This window comes from Heptranchias perlo, chromosome 19, assembly GCF_035084215.1.
Source record: "Heptranchias perlo isolate sHepPer1 chromosome 19, sHepPer1.hap1, whole genome shotgun sequence".
NCBI lineage: Eukaryota > Metazoa > Chordata > Chondrichthyes > Hexanchiformes > Hexanchidae > Heptranchias > Heptranchias perlo.
In genome coordinates this window covers 7,856,422-7,870,985 of record NC_090343.1, presented here as the reverse complement: position 1 = coordinate 7,870,985, position 14,564 = coordinate 7,856,422, and the positions used below count along the sequence as shown (strand labels likewise).

The 14,564-nt window shown below is 47.3% G+C and overlaps 1 long non-coding RNA gene across 1 annotated transcript in view; it reads left to right on the top strand.

The window, feature by feature from the left end:
- Positions 1-8,860: 8,860 nt before the first annotated feature.
- Positions 8,861-14,564, top strand: part of LOC137335122 (uncharacterized) — a 6,952-nt gene continuing 1,248 nt past the window's right edge. The window contains exon 1 of the long non-coding RNA XR_010966341.1: positions 8,861-9,042. This is a non-coding gene — a long non-coding RNA (uncharacterized lncRNA). The remainder of the gene's footprint in view (positions 9,043-14,564) is intronic.

The following is a 14,564-nucleotide window of genomic DNA, read 5'->3' as shown; positions in this document are numbered from 1 at the left end:
GAAACTTGAGTGGTGACGTGACTCTCCGCATTGCCTCACTGCCCTCATGACGTTATGGTACATAAACCTGCTCGCAATTTTCTTAGCGAGGAGTGTCAGAGCATTACATTAAATAATCTGATTTGACTAATGCTCCAATGCCCTTGAAGTGCCTCCCTTGATTAAACTTGTTGACATATGTCGTCACTTATGGACGCCTTCAGTGTATGGTCAGTAATCACAGAACCTTACAGCACAGAAGGGGGCCACTCGGCCCATCACACTTGTGCCGGCTCTTTGAAAGAACTATCCAATTAGTCCCACTACCCACCCCCAAACCTGGTCTTTCCCCATAGCCCTGCAAATTTTTCCTTTCCAAGTATTTATCCGATTCCCTTTTGAAAGTCACTATTGAATGGTTACTATCGAAATCCTGGAACTCCCTTCCTAACAGCATTGTGGGAGAACCTTCACCACACGGACTGCAGCGGTTCAAGAAGGCGGCTCACCGCCACCTTCTCAAGGGCAATTAGGGATGGGCAATAAATGCTGGCTTCGCCAGCGACGCCCACATCCCAGTGCATTCCAGATCATAACAATTAGCGGCATGTAAAAATTTCTCCTCATCTCCCCTCTGGCTCTTTTGCCAATTACCTTAAATCTGTCTCCTCTGGTTACCGGCCCTCCTGCCAGTGGAAACAGTTTCTCCCTATTTACTTTTATCAAAACCCTTCATAATTTTGATCACCTCTATTAAATCTCCCCTTGACCTTCTCTGCTCTCAGGAGAACAATCCCAGCTTCTCTAATCTCTCCATATAACTGAAGTGCCTCATCCCTGGTACCATTCTAGTAAATCTCCTCTGCACCCTCCCCAAGGCCGTGGCATCCTTCAAAAAGTGTGGTGCTCAGAATTGGGCACAAAACCCCAGCTGAGACGATGTGAGGCATAAATTAGCCCAGCGTATGATGCAGGCCAGGCCTCTGCAGTATTGTAAGTCCCAATTTTCCAGGCCCACTTGCCCATTTTGTTGCTGGTCCAGCCATTCCCAATGATGAGCAAACTATACCCTTCAGTGACCATCAGTTGCTGTTCATTGTTTATTTTATGAACCTTAACCTTCTGTAAAAGTCTCAGAGGTAGAACTTTTTAATCAAATTAATCCTTTAGTACAGGGATAGGTGTAGTAGTATACACTGCACCAACATCAGTGCGTCACTGCCAGGAACACCATCCAGGACAAAGCAGCCCGCTTGATTGGCACCCCATCCACCACCCTAAACATTCACTCCCTTCACCATTTGCGCACCGTGGCTGCAGTGTGTACCATCTACAGGATGTATTGCAGCAACTCGCCAAAGCTTCTTCAACAGCACCTCCCAAACCCGCGACCTCTACCACCTAGAAGGACAAGAGCAGCAGGCACATGGGAACAACACCACCTGCACGTTTCCCTCCAAGTCACACACCATCCCGACTTGGAAATATATCGCCGTTCCTTCATCGTCGCTGGGTCAAAATCCTGGAACTCCCTTCCTAACAGCACGGTGGGAGAACAGTCACCACACGGACTGCAGCGGTTCAAGAAGGTGGCTCACCACCTTCTCGAGGGCAATTAGGGATGGGCAATAAATGCCGGCCTCGCCAGCGACGCCCACATCCCATGAATGAATAAAAAAAACAGCACAAGAAATGGCGTACTGACCCCTATCACTTGGGGAAGCATAAAAAATGAGGAATACTTACCCCTATTGCAATCTATCAGTGCCAGGGTATACTCCGGGAATGGGGTACAGTGTACTTTTCCCCCATAACAATCTGTCAGTGTGAGAGTAAGAATAAGGAATGGGATGGGAGAACTTTTAGCCGCAAGGCAAACAATTACAGGTTGAAGAAAGGCTGAAACAATTTTTGGCCCCATATGCAGCCATTTACCTTTAAGAGGCTACATGCCTTTAAATGACGTCAACAACAACAACAACAACAACGGCGTGCATTTATGTAGCGCCTTTAATGTAGTAAGGCCTTCCAGCGGGCCTTTACTCTCCTTGGTGAGCTCCCAGCATCAGGCCCTGTATAGAATGGGAGATTCCCATGATTGACTCATCGGGTCCAAGCTGGAAAATCCCAGGAGTTCAGCCCAACAGAAAGCTGGCAAGTGCTGGACTTTAGACCAGGAAACATGCCGTGAGGTGAACTGTACTTTCCCCTACAATAGTCTGCTGGTAACTTTGTTTTTACTTCATCAAAAATCAAATTCGAAGATGACCGGTCGGGGGGTGGGGGGCGGAGTGAACGTGAGGAACACTGTGGATTTTATTTTAATGGTTGTTGTTCTTAGGTGGTGAAAGGCGCTATATAAATGCAAGTCTTTCTTTCTTTACAGGGATGGGCCATTCGCCCTTACTATTTAAATGACCCCATTCCTGCGATTTTGGTACGGGGTTCAAGGTCAACAAACACGGACAGCCGCCAATCCCACTAGACCACTTTTCCCAGCGGCAGGGCAGGGATCCCAGAATTTTGGGGCCACGGTGAACATTCTTCATGTTCACAAGCTCGTGACCTGACAGTGTAAATCGCCCCGAAATGCTTCATCGCATAACGTCACCATGACAACTATGACACGGGCCGAACTCCTGCGGCTCACCGCCCCCACCCCCCCCCCACAACTCCCCCCCCCAAAAAAAAATACAAGCTAAAAGAGTTTCTGAAACACGTTCATGAAAACAGGGCCCTCTTTAAAAGAGGCGCTTCCTGCTCATCCAGTAAATATTCTCAATACATGAGTAACATCTTATAGTCATTCCCTGAGCAACGATTAACTGCATATCTGTTGCAAGGATTTAAAAAGAAACACAGAGAATTTCACAGGAAACCGTTTGTCAAAAAAAAAAATCAAAAAATCATTTTGTGTGTGGAAAAAAAACACATTCTCTTTCCTACAACATAAAAATTCCCCCTCGTGGGAAGATTGCAGGCAGAGCCGGGAGCCAGCAAATGCTGTGGGAGTGTGTGCTCATATGTTTAATCACTTCCACAGGATACGAGGCTGTGTTGTAAACCCAGTCTTACGCAAAAGTTGCAGGTGCTTTTGCTGGTGCGGTGCTGGCTGATGGCCATGAGGAAAAGCTAGAAGCCAGCAACACCCTGAAAGCAGCAACTTGTCAGAGAATTGTCCACAAACAATAACAAGGGGGAGCTGTGAAGAAAGGGTAGTGGTGACATAGGGCTTGGACTATGAGGAACTGTTCTGCATTATATGAATTCCATTTCTTAGAATAATATTCAGTCATGATAGCTATAAATAGGAATGCAAGGTTAGCAAAGGAATGTGATCTCTGCAAAGCACATGGCTTGCACACCGTAACCCAGGCCAGGAGCATTTGTTACATTTCAAGTCTGCATTGCTTTTCTGGTCTCATATTATTCTCTGCACAGTGATGTAACATTACGTCATGTCTAACTCACGTCACCGTTTCATTGGAAAGGCTAAAGCTCCTGTATTTCCCAGAAGGGTAGCACTGCCAAGCTTGCCATGTGGTGTGGCATGAAGCCAAATGACTAGGATTGTGTCAGGGTCAACGTCAATCCCTGCGCTCGCTGCTTTCAAGTGGAGTTGCGAGGTGGTGGGCCTCTCTTCTTCCACCCTCCATAAACTTGAGCTGCTCCAAAACTCTGCTGCCCGTACCCTAACTCGCACCAAGTCCCGTTCACCCATCACCCCTGTGCTCGCTGACCTACATTGGCTCCGGGTCCTGGAAGGCTCAAGTTTGAAATTCTCATCCTCGTGTTTAAATCCCTCCCTGGTCTCACCCCTCCCTATCTCTGTAACCTCCTCCAGCCCTACAACCCTCCGAGATCTCTGCGCTCCTCCAATTCTGGCCTCTTGCGCATCCCTGACTTCCTTCTCTCTGCCATTGGCGGCCGTGCCTTCAGCTGCCTAGGCTCTAATCTCTGGAATTCCCTCCCTGACCCTCTTTGGTCCTCCTCATTTAAGTCGCACCTTAAAATCTACCTGTTTGACCAAGCTTTTGGTCACCTGTCCTCATATCTCCTTATGTGGCTCCCAAAGGAAGAGCTGAAGGCAATGGTGGAGCGATGAAAATCAGGGTTGCGCAAGAGGCCAGAATTGGAGGAGCGCAGAGATCTCGGAGGGTTGTAGGGGCTGGAGGAGGTTACAGAGATAGGGAGGGGGCGAGGCCATGGAGGGATTTGAAATCAAGGATGGGAATTTTAAATTTGAGGCATTGCCGGACCAGGAACCAACGTAGTTCAGTGAGCACAGTGGGTGATGGGTGAACGGGACTTGGTGTTCGAGTTAGGATACAGGCAGCAGAGTCTTGGATAAGCTCAAGTTTACGGGCAAGCTGAGGCTTCAGGCTTTGGAACATTAACTCGTCTGTTCTCTCCACAGATGCTGACTGAACCTTCTGAGTGTTTCCAGCCCTTGTTTCAGATGCATTTTGGGAGTGATTGTTATTTGGTTGACTGCTCTGCAGCTGTCTCGAGCTGCGCCCTGCTGTTAGTCAAAATACGGATTCAGTTACAGGTAGAACAGGTTACGTTTTTATTCTTCTAAGTATCGACCCAATTTAAGCAAATTCAGAGTCGAGTTGCTTTCCCAGAGAGCCAGAGCAGGCTGCCCTCCTACAGTTGTAGAGTGGTATTGGCCAAAGGCTTTTAAAAAAAAATTCATTCTCGGAATGTGGACATCACTGGCGAGGCCGGCATTTATTGCCCATCCCTAGTTGCCCTTGAGAAGGTGGTGATGGGCCTTCTTCTTGAACTCCCTGCAGATAATTGGCAAAAGAACCAGAGACGAAATGAGGAGAGATATTTTTAAGCAGCCAGTTGTTACGATCTGGAATGCGCTGCCTGAAAGGGCGGTGGAAGCAGATTCAATAATAACTTTCGAAAGGGAATTGGATAAATACTTGAAGGGGAAAAGTTTGCAGGGCTACGGGGAAAGAGCAGGGGAATGGGACTAAATGGATAGCTCTTTCAAAGAGCCGGCACGGGCATGATGGGCTGATTGGCCTCCTTCTATGCTGTATCATTCTATGATTCAATGAGGTGTAGCAGTTTGATACAACTGAGGGGGCTAGGCCACTTCAGAGTCAACCACATTGGTGTGGGAGTGGAGTCACATATAGGCCCAGACCGGGTAAGGACGGCAGGTTTCCTTCCCTAAAGGACAGTAGTGAACCAGTTGGGTTTTTATGACAATCCGACAGCTTCACGCTCACTTTTACAGACACCAGTTTTCTATTTCCAGATTTTTAAAATGAATTCAAATTCTTAAACTGCCATGGTGGGATTTGAACTCTGGATTACACGTCCAAGAAACATAGCCACTACACTACAGTATCCACGTGGGAGGGTGGTGGTAACGTTGGGGATTGGTGTACTGCCCTGTCTCGCAGCATGGTTATGCTGTTTGGAGCTGGGAGATCTGGAGACAGGAAAACGAGGAGAAAATTAATTTAACGGCTTAAAAGCATCACGGCGTGCATTAGTTAGAAATAAAAGTACATTCAAAGGCATTAAAATAATATGCAGAGGTAAAGAAAGGAAGAACTTGCATTTATATAGAACCTTTCACGACCTCAGGACATTCACAGCCAATTAAGTGCTTTTCAAATGCAGTCACTGTTGTAATGTAGGAAACGCGGCAGCCAATTTGCGCACAGCAAGATCCCACAAACAGCAATGAGATAAATGAGAATGTTTTTCTTAGTGATGTTGGTTGAGGGATAAATGTTGGCCAGGACTCCCCTGCTCTTCTACAAATAATGCCGTGGGATCTTTTACGTTCACCTAAGAAGGCAGGCGGGGCCTTTGATTTAACATCTCATCCAAAAGGCTGCACCTCCAACAGTGCAGCACTCCCTGGGTACTGTATTGAAGTGTCAGCCTGGATTATGTGTTCAAGTCACTGAAGGAGAGTTTGAACCTATGAGCTTCATGACTCAGAGGTAATGAGTGTTGCCGCTGAACCGAGGCTGACACCTACCAGTATGCAAATACCTAATGCAATCATGTGAAATTCCTTCTTCTGTTATTTTACTGAAGGAATTAATTCATTATAATGATAAGTAATTGATCTGTTAAATACCAGAGGGAGGAATTTCACACTCTAGCATCAAATGGCGTGATTCAAAGTGTTTTAACTTTGGGACAAATTGGTTCCCAACTCAAAGGGGAGAGAGCAGGACCGCGAGATTAGTTCTAGACACAATGGGCCATTTGGTCTCCTTCTGTGCTGTATACTTCAGTGGTTCTATGGAGACTTTGAACACGTAACAAGATTGCTCGCTAAGTTTGGATTAAGGTGGTCCATCAGCCCATTTGATGCCATTCTTCCAGGATACCTCTTTGCGAGAGCAATCCAAAAAGTATCTGGACTAGTGACCCAGTAGGCCTGGATGAATAATCCAATAGGACGTAAGTTCAAACCCCATCACGGGATAAATAAATAGCTGGAAATAAAAAGCTGGTATCAGGAAAAGTCACAAAGCTGTCGGATTGTCATAAAAACCCAACCGGTTCCCTTTAGGGGAAGGAAACCTGCCGTCCTTACCCGGTCTGGGCCTATATGTGACTCCAGTCCCACACCAATGTGGTTGACTCTTAATTGCCCTCTGAAGTGGCCTAGCATGGAGGTCAGTTGTATCAAACTGCTACATGCAATGGTTCAAGAAGGTGACCCACCTTCTCAGGGCAACTAGGGACAGGCAATAAAATTACCAGTTTTGCCAGTGACGCCCAAATCCCGAGAATTAATTTAAAAAAAAACTACAGCTTGTGTGCACAGAACATGAAAGATTGTGCCCATGCCACTGAACCCAAGCAAGTATCTGTGGCAGACCCATAACCGTAACAGGCCACAAATAACCTCCCCCCCCTACCCTTACCTTTCAGTAGTGTCTAATCCGAGTTCCCCAATAGCTCAGTGTACAAATGCATTGCCAGATGTGGAAGTTATGCTAAACCTTTATAAATCACTGGTTAGGCCTCAGCTGGAGTATTGTGTCCAATTCTGGGCGTCACACTTTAGGAAAGATGTCAAGGCCTTAGAGAGGGTGCAGCGAAGATTTATTAGAATGGTACCAGGGATGAGGGACTTCAGGTATGTGGAGAGAATAAAGAAGTTGGGATTGTTTCTCCTCAGCTCCTCTGTTTGTGGGATCTTGCTGTGCGCAAATTGGCTGTTGCGTTTCCTACATTACAACAGTGACTACACTTCATTGGCTGTAAAGCACTTTGTGACAGCCTGAGGTCGTGAAAGGCGCTATATAAATGCAAGCCTTTCTTTTTTTTTCTTAGGGCAAAGAATGTTAAGGGGAGATTTAATAGAGGTATTCAAAATTATGAGCGGTTTTGATAGAGTAAATAAAAAGAAACTGCATCCAGTGGCAGGAGGGTCGGTAACCAGAGGTCACAGATTTAAGATAATTGGAACAAGAAGCAGAGGGGGACATGAGAATTTTTTTTACTCACTGAGTTGTTATGATCTGGAATGCACTGCCTGAAAGGGCGGTGGAAGCAGATTCAATAATAACTTTCAAAAGAGAATTGGATAAATACTTGAAGGGGAAAAATTTACAGGGCTCTGGAGGAGTGGGACTAATTGGATAGCTGTTTCAAAGAACCAATTTCCATCCCTCCCTCACCTTCACATGGTCCATCTCCGACTCTTCCCTTCCCTTCCTCGGCTCCTCTAACTCCATGTCTGGGGATAGGCTGTCAACCAATATCGACTATAAGCCCACCAACTCCCACAGCCATCTTGATTACACTTCCTCTCACCCCACTTCCTGTAAGGACTCTATTCCCTTTTCCTAGTTTCTCCGTCTCCATCGCATCTGTCCTGACGATGCCGCCTTCCGCACCAGTGCTTCCGATATGTCTTCCTTTTTCCTCAACCAAGGATTCCCTTCCATTGTGGTTGACAGGACCCTCGATCGTGTCCGTCCCATTTCCTGCACTTTTGCCCTCACCCCTTCCCCTCCCTCCCAGAACCATGATAGGGTTCCCCCTTGTCCCCACCAGCCTCCACATTCAACGCATCATCCTCCGCCATTTCCGCCACCTCCAGTGCGATGCCACCACCAAACACATCTTCTCCTCCTCCCCTTTCAGCATTCTGAAGGGACCGCTCCCTCTGCGACACTCTGGTCCACTCTTTCATCACCCCCAACACCCGCTCTCCTCCCCACGGCACCTTCCTGTGCGAGCGCAGGAGATGCAACACCTGCCCCTTCACCTCTTCCCTTCTCACCGTCCAGGTCCCTAAACACTCCTTCCAGGTGAAACAGCGATTTACTTGTACTTCTTTCAATTTACGATACTGTATTCGCTGCAGACAATGAGGTCTCCTCTTCACTGGGGAGACCAAGCGCAGACTGGGGTGATCGCTTTGCTGAACACCTCCGCCCAGTCCACAAGCGTGACCCTGAGCTTCTGGTCACTTGCCACTTTAATTCTCCGTCTCACTCCCACCCTGACCTCTCTGTCCTCGGCATGATAGGCTGAACGGCCTCCTTCTGTGCTGTATCATTCGATGATTCTAAATCATACGGACCAGGAAGGATGTAGGTTTAATCGCTGCTCTGTGCTGAGTTAGCTGATCTGATGTTGGGAAATCACGGCTGCTGTACAATTCACAATGTCAAACGACAAAAAAAATTCTCACTTGGCAAAGGCAACTCATCTCTCAATGTTGCACAACGATGAAGCTGATGCTGTGCCAGTTTGGATCAGAAAGGCTTATGGCTCTTGATCTCTTCCTGCCACAGAATGCTGGTCCGTGTAGAGCAGTAAGAATAGATCGGATGTGCTGAGCAGCACACAAATAGCCACACAATTGCACAAGAGCGTTTTGCCAAGCGGAAAGCAAAACAAATACACACAAATCGGGCACAACAAGGCATTCAACCCAGTGAACAAGCAATTCCCTGTATCAAGTAATTCCTGTTCAATGAATAACCACTTTGATGCAGATGCTGGTCACCACTTCCTGAAACAAAATCAAAAAGAAAATTCTGAAAGACGTAGCAGGTCAGTCAGCATCGGTGCACAGATAAGACAGGCTGGTATTTTGTTTGTATTCGACCCGTTGGAACACTCTTCAGCTCTGACAAAGGGCTACGTCCAAAATGTTAACCTTTCTTTTTTCCCTCAGTGCATCTCTCCCTCTCTCTCCTCCAAGACCCTCCTTAAAACCTACCTCTCTGACCAAGCTTTTGGTCGCCTGTCCTAATATCTCCTTGTGTGGCTCGGTGTCAAATTCTGTCTGATAATCGCTCCTGTGAATCGCCTTGGGACGTTTTTACTACGTTAAAGGGGTTATATAAATGGGAGTTGTTGCATTACTCATCCTCGCGACTGAAGCTGATCGTTGAGAGACGTTATGTTAAACTTTTATAGAACCTTGGTTAGACCGCACTTGGGAGTACTGTGCACAGTTCTGTTCTCCATATTATAAAAAGGATATAGAGGCACTGCAGAAGGTGCAAAAAAGACTCACAAGGATGATACCAGAACTGAGAGGTTATACCTATCAGGCAAGGCTGAACAGGCTGGGGCTCTTTTCTCTAGAAAAGAGAAAATTGAGAGCTGACCTATTAGGGTTTGATCAGGTAGAGGGGTGAGACGATAACTAGGGGCTATAAATAGTCACCAATAAATCCAATAAGGAATTCAGGAGAAACTTCTTTATCCAGAGAATGGTTAGAATGTGAAACTCGCTACCACAAGGAGTAGTTGAGGCGAATATCATAGATGCGTTTAAGGGGAAGCTGGATAAACACATGAGGGAGAAAGGAAAAGAAGGAGGTGCTGATAGGGTGAGAAGATGCAGGGTGGGAGGAGGCTTGTGTGGAGCATAAACACCAGCATGGACCAGTTGGGCCGAATGGCCTGTTTCTGAGCTGTAAATTCTACAGATTCATACGGAGTGCATGCCCCAACTGGGAGGCCCGTGGCCTGGCTCAGAATTGGGCCTCATTGAAATTATTTGGGAGAGCTGCTGGCGCCTGTCATGGATCGGAGGCCGTTCGCCCATTTTTTAAGGTTGAATGTTGAGCTGCTTGCCTCGCTGACAGGCAAGTCTCGATTGGGAGGGGGTTGGGGAAGAACGGGAGGGGGTGCCAAACTGGGGCCGGCAGTGGCCCCCTTGGGAATGTTGAGGCGCTCGGAGGACTTGCATGTATATAGTGCCTTTAACGTAGCAAAACTTCCCAAGGCGCTTCACAGGAGCGTTATCAGACAAAATAAGGGGATATTAGGACAGGTGGCCAAAAGCATTGGTCAAAAAGGTAGGTTTTAAGGAGCGTCTGAAAGGAGAGAGAGGCGGTGGGGTTTAGGGAGGGAATTCCAGAGCTTAGGGCCTAGGCAGCTGAAAGCAAGGCCGCCACTGGTGGGCCGATGAAAATCAGGCATGCGCCAGAGGCCGGAATTGAGGAACCTAGAGATCTCGGAGGGCTGTAGCGGTTACAGAGATAGGGAGGGATTTGCCTGGATCAACTTTGCCAGTCCCTTACACAATAGGGTTGCCAACTTTGGTTGCACGTATTCCTGGCGGTTTCGTCATATGGCCACCTCCTCCAACTGCCCCGCCCCCACGCTCCCGCCATTGGTCACCAAACACGTCAATCCTCACAGCGCACCGCCTTCCCGTGCCAATTGGAATGCCGATTGGACGATTCTTAACGGTTAGGCAAAACAACCGATTTTCCCATCTACAAGCGACAAACGGAAGTGTTCAAAGAAAATGAAAAAAGAAACACGCAGTTTTTTTAATGCCCCTATGTTTTTTTCTCGTGGGTTGCTCACAGCTGTGTCCCAGAGATTAATGCGGGAGAAAGTGGCGGTTTGGAATGTGGAACTCGCTACCTTAAGGAGTAGTTGAGGCGACTCGCTTAGATGCATTTAAGGGGAAGCTAGATAAAGACGAGGGAGAAAGGGATAGAAGGATATGCTGATAGGGTTAGATGAAGTAGGGAGGGAGGAGGAGGCTCGTGTGGAGCATAAACACCAGCATAGACCTGTTGGGCCGAACGGCCTGTTTCTGTGCTGTACATTCTCTGTTAAAATCACAGGGGCATTAAAAAAATTTGTGTGTTTCTTTTCATTTTCTTTGAACATTTTTGCTTACTAGTTATAAAGATATTGGAGATGGGGGAAAAGAAAGGCTGTTTGACCGGGTGGGAGATCATGTGATGAAACCTCCAGGAGTATGTTGAACCAGAGTTGGTAACTCTATGTTGAGTCGTTGAGCGTATTCAAGGCTGAGATCGCTAGGTTTGTGGACTCTAGGGGAATCAAGGGATATGGGGATCGGGCAGTTAAGTAGAGATGAGGTCGACGATCAGCCATGATCTGATTGAATGGCGGAGCAGGCTCGAGGGGCCGTATGGCCTACTCCTGCTCCTATTTCTAAATAAAAATGTATGCCCGTTGTATTCAAATGGTCCTGTGCGGCCAGAGACAATTCGAAAAAAATCGAAGTTCTCCCGCAGCAGAGTAAATTCCTGGCCAACAGTTACTGTTCCGATGGGCGCTGAGCCAAAAAAGCCCCCGCCACCTGCCAATCTCAGGAACTGCTGCCAACCAATTCCCCCAATGATATCATCGGCCTGACACTGTCTATACAAAAATAAATCAACTGAAGTAGTCAGAAAATTCCCCAGAGGGATCTGAAAGTTCACGACAGTTTTTTGTAACTGATTTTCAAAAGGACTGCTGAGGGAGGGACTTCCTCATTAAAAGCGAATACCTGAGAAACGAATAGAAACCGAGAATCTAAGAAATGTTTTTCAACTGCACCAATTCCTGTTAACCGAACAATCGTAACTGGAGATTCCTGTGAAGTAGACATTATTTTCTTGTTGCCAGTATTTAGGTTTTAGGGATACGCACGGTCCCAAATCACACATACAGACACCTCAGAGTAGATCTTGACTTTGACTGCCACGGAAATAAAAATGGGGAGAGGTGTAGAACGGGCTGCCGTCTCGCGAATCGCCCGTTATACAATCGCAAGCGAGGTCAAGATCTAGCCCGACTCGTGTAAACCATTACTGCAGTTTGCAAACAGCAAAGTCACATAAAAATTAAAGTTTTTTTTTTATTCGTTCATGGGATGTGGGCGTCGCTGGCAAGGCCAGCATTTATTGCCCATCCCTAATTGCCCTCGAGGAGGTGGTGGTGAGCCGCCTTCTTGAACCGCTGCAGTCCGTGTGGTGAAGGTTCTCCCACAGTGCTGTTAGGAAGGGAGTTTCAGGATTTCGACCCAGCGACGATGAAGGAACGGCGATATATTTCCAAGTCGGGATGGTGTGTGACTTGGAGGGGAACGTGCAGGTGGTGTTGTTCCCATGTGCCTGCTGCTCTTGTCCGTCTAGGTGGTAGAGGTCGCAGGTTTGGGAGGTGTTGTCGAAGAAGCCTTGGCGAGTTGCTGCAGTGCATCCTGTGGATGGTACACACTGCAGCCACTTTGCGCCGGTGGTGAAGGGAGTGAATGTTCAGGGTGGTGGATGGGGTGCCAATCAAGCGGGCTGCTTTATCTTGGATGGTGTCGAGCTTCTTGAGTGTTGTTGGAGCTGCACTCATCCAGGCAAGTGGAGAGTATTCCATCACACTCCTGACTTGTGCCTTGTAGATGGTGTAACAACGTGAAATAGTCGGGATTTTAAAATACACTGCCGAGAAAATGATATACTCGGAGAGTTTTATCATCTTTATTTCCCTTCTAATTTCCTCCTCATCTCTCCTGATCTTGCTGATTACTGGGGTACAGATTCCCCAGTGCCAATCGCACTCTGGGATCTCACCCACATTTGCATTCCTTGCGTGTGAGCATGGACAGTGAGTGTCGGCAGACTGTTTGCAGTTGATTTTGACTCTCTTCAAAGCCCCTACCTGATTCAGGTGATGGGCCCCTCTTCATATGGAAATTGGGGTCCTACAACATAGGATCCTTCAAACTTTAGAAGGGTCTTGATAGAGTAAATCGGGAGAAATTGTTTCCACTGGATGGAAGGTCAGTAACCAGAGGACACCGATTTAAGGTTATTGGCAAAAGAACCAAAGGGGAGATGAGGAGAAATTTTTTAACTCAACGGGTTGTTATGATCTGGAATGCACTGCCTGGAAGGGCGGTGGAAGCAGTTTCAATAATAACTTTCAAAAGGGAATTGGTTAAATTGAAGGGGAAAAAATTGCAGGGTACGGGGAGTGGGACTAATTGGATAGCTCTTTCAAAGAGCCAGCAAGGGCACAATGGGCTGAATGGCCTCCTTCTGTGCTGCATGAAAGCTGTGGGTTTAATTGCTGCTCTGTGCTGAGTTAGCTGACCTGATGTTGGGAAATCACGGCTTCTTTACAATTCACAATGTTAAACAACAAAAAAAATTCTCGCTTGGCAAAGGCATCCCATCTCTCAATGTTGCACAGTTCTATTGTTTGATTTTATGATTCTAAGAGAAGAAGACCGCTGATTGCTATTCCCGATCAATTCCATAGGCGATGGAAGAGATTTGGTTAAAGGTAAGTGTCGAGTTATTTTTTGTGGGCCACAGAGGAGCAGGAAATCACCTCCGGGATCCACAAAAATAATCCGAGCATCTGCCTCCCCAGGACCCCCACCCTCTCCTCTGTTACAAGCTGGATAGCCCGGCGGTGAGAGATAGAATACTGGAGCCTGGTCTTCAGTTGGTTCCAAGCCTCTATTCACAGAGCTCCACATTACACACACTGCACCTTGGATAAGCTTTCTCATATACAGATACAAGAAAGTCCCCAATTGATACGCACCACCTGAATACAATTAACACTAATTGATATAAATCACATGGATACAATTAACATCCACGGTCACGACCCCCCTCCCCTCCCCCCCGCTCCCACGGCTTACCTTCACGCGGCAGCTCCGGCCCAACTCCCTTTGCCGAATCTGGTGAGCTTTCATCGGTATGCCCGCCTGGCGCCCCTCTGATCTCTGCGCTCCTCCAATTCCGGCTTGTTGCGCATCCGTGATTTCCTTTGCCCCTCCATTGGCGTCTGTAAGCTCTGGAATTCCTTCCCTAAAGCCCTCCGCCTCTCTCTCTTCCTTTAAGAGGCTCCTTAAAACCTACCTCTTTGACCCAGCTTTTGGTCACCTGTCCCAATACCTCCTTATGTGACTCGGTGTCAAATTTTGTTTGATAATCACTCCTGTGGCGCTTTATAAATGCAAGTTGTTGATGTTGAACTTGGGACCTCTTCCTTGTCTGCCTGACTCAGTGTGACAGTGAACCAGAAGAGGAAGGCCAATCGGCCCATCTAGTTTATCCTTCCCTACTCTTCTGCAGAAAGGAATAAAGCTGCCACGCTGACCTGGAGAACGCCAGAGGCTGTTTCCAGTGAGCGAGCGAGGTCAAGATAGGGCAAGGGAAGATACTGTAATTAAACCTCCCCTATTATGAGAGCAGAGCAAGCAAAATGGTCGCATGTTTCCTGTTGTTTGTTTTGACAACCAAAGTGTGCCACAGTCTATGACTCAGAGCTGGAGATAGGATCTGAAGTGCTGATTTAGAGAA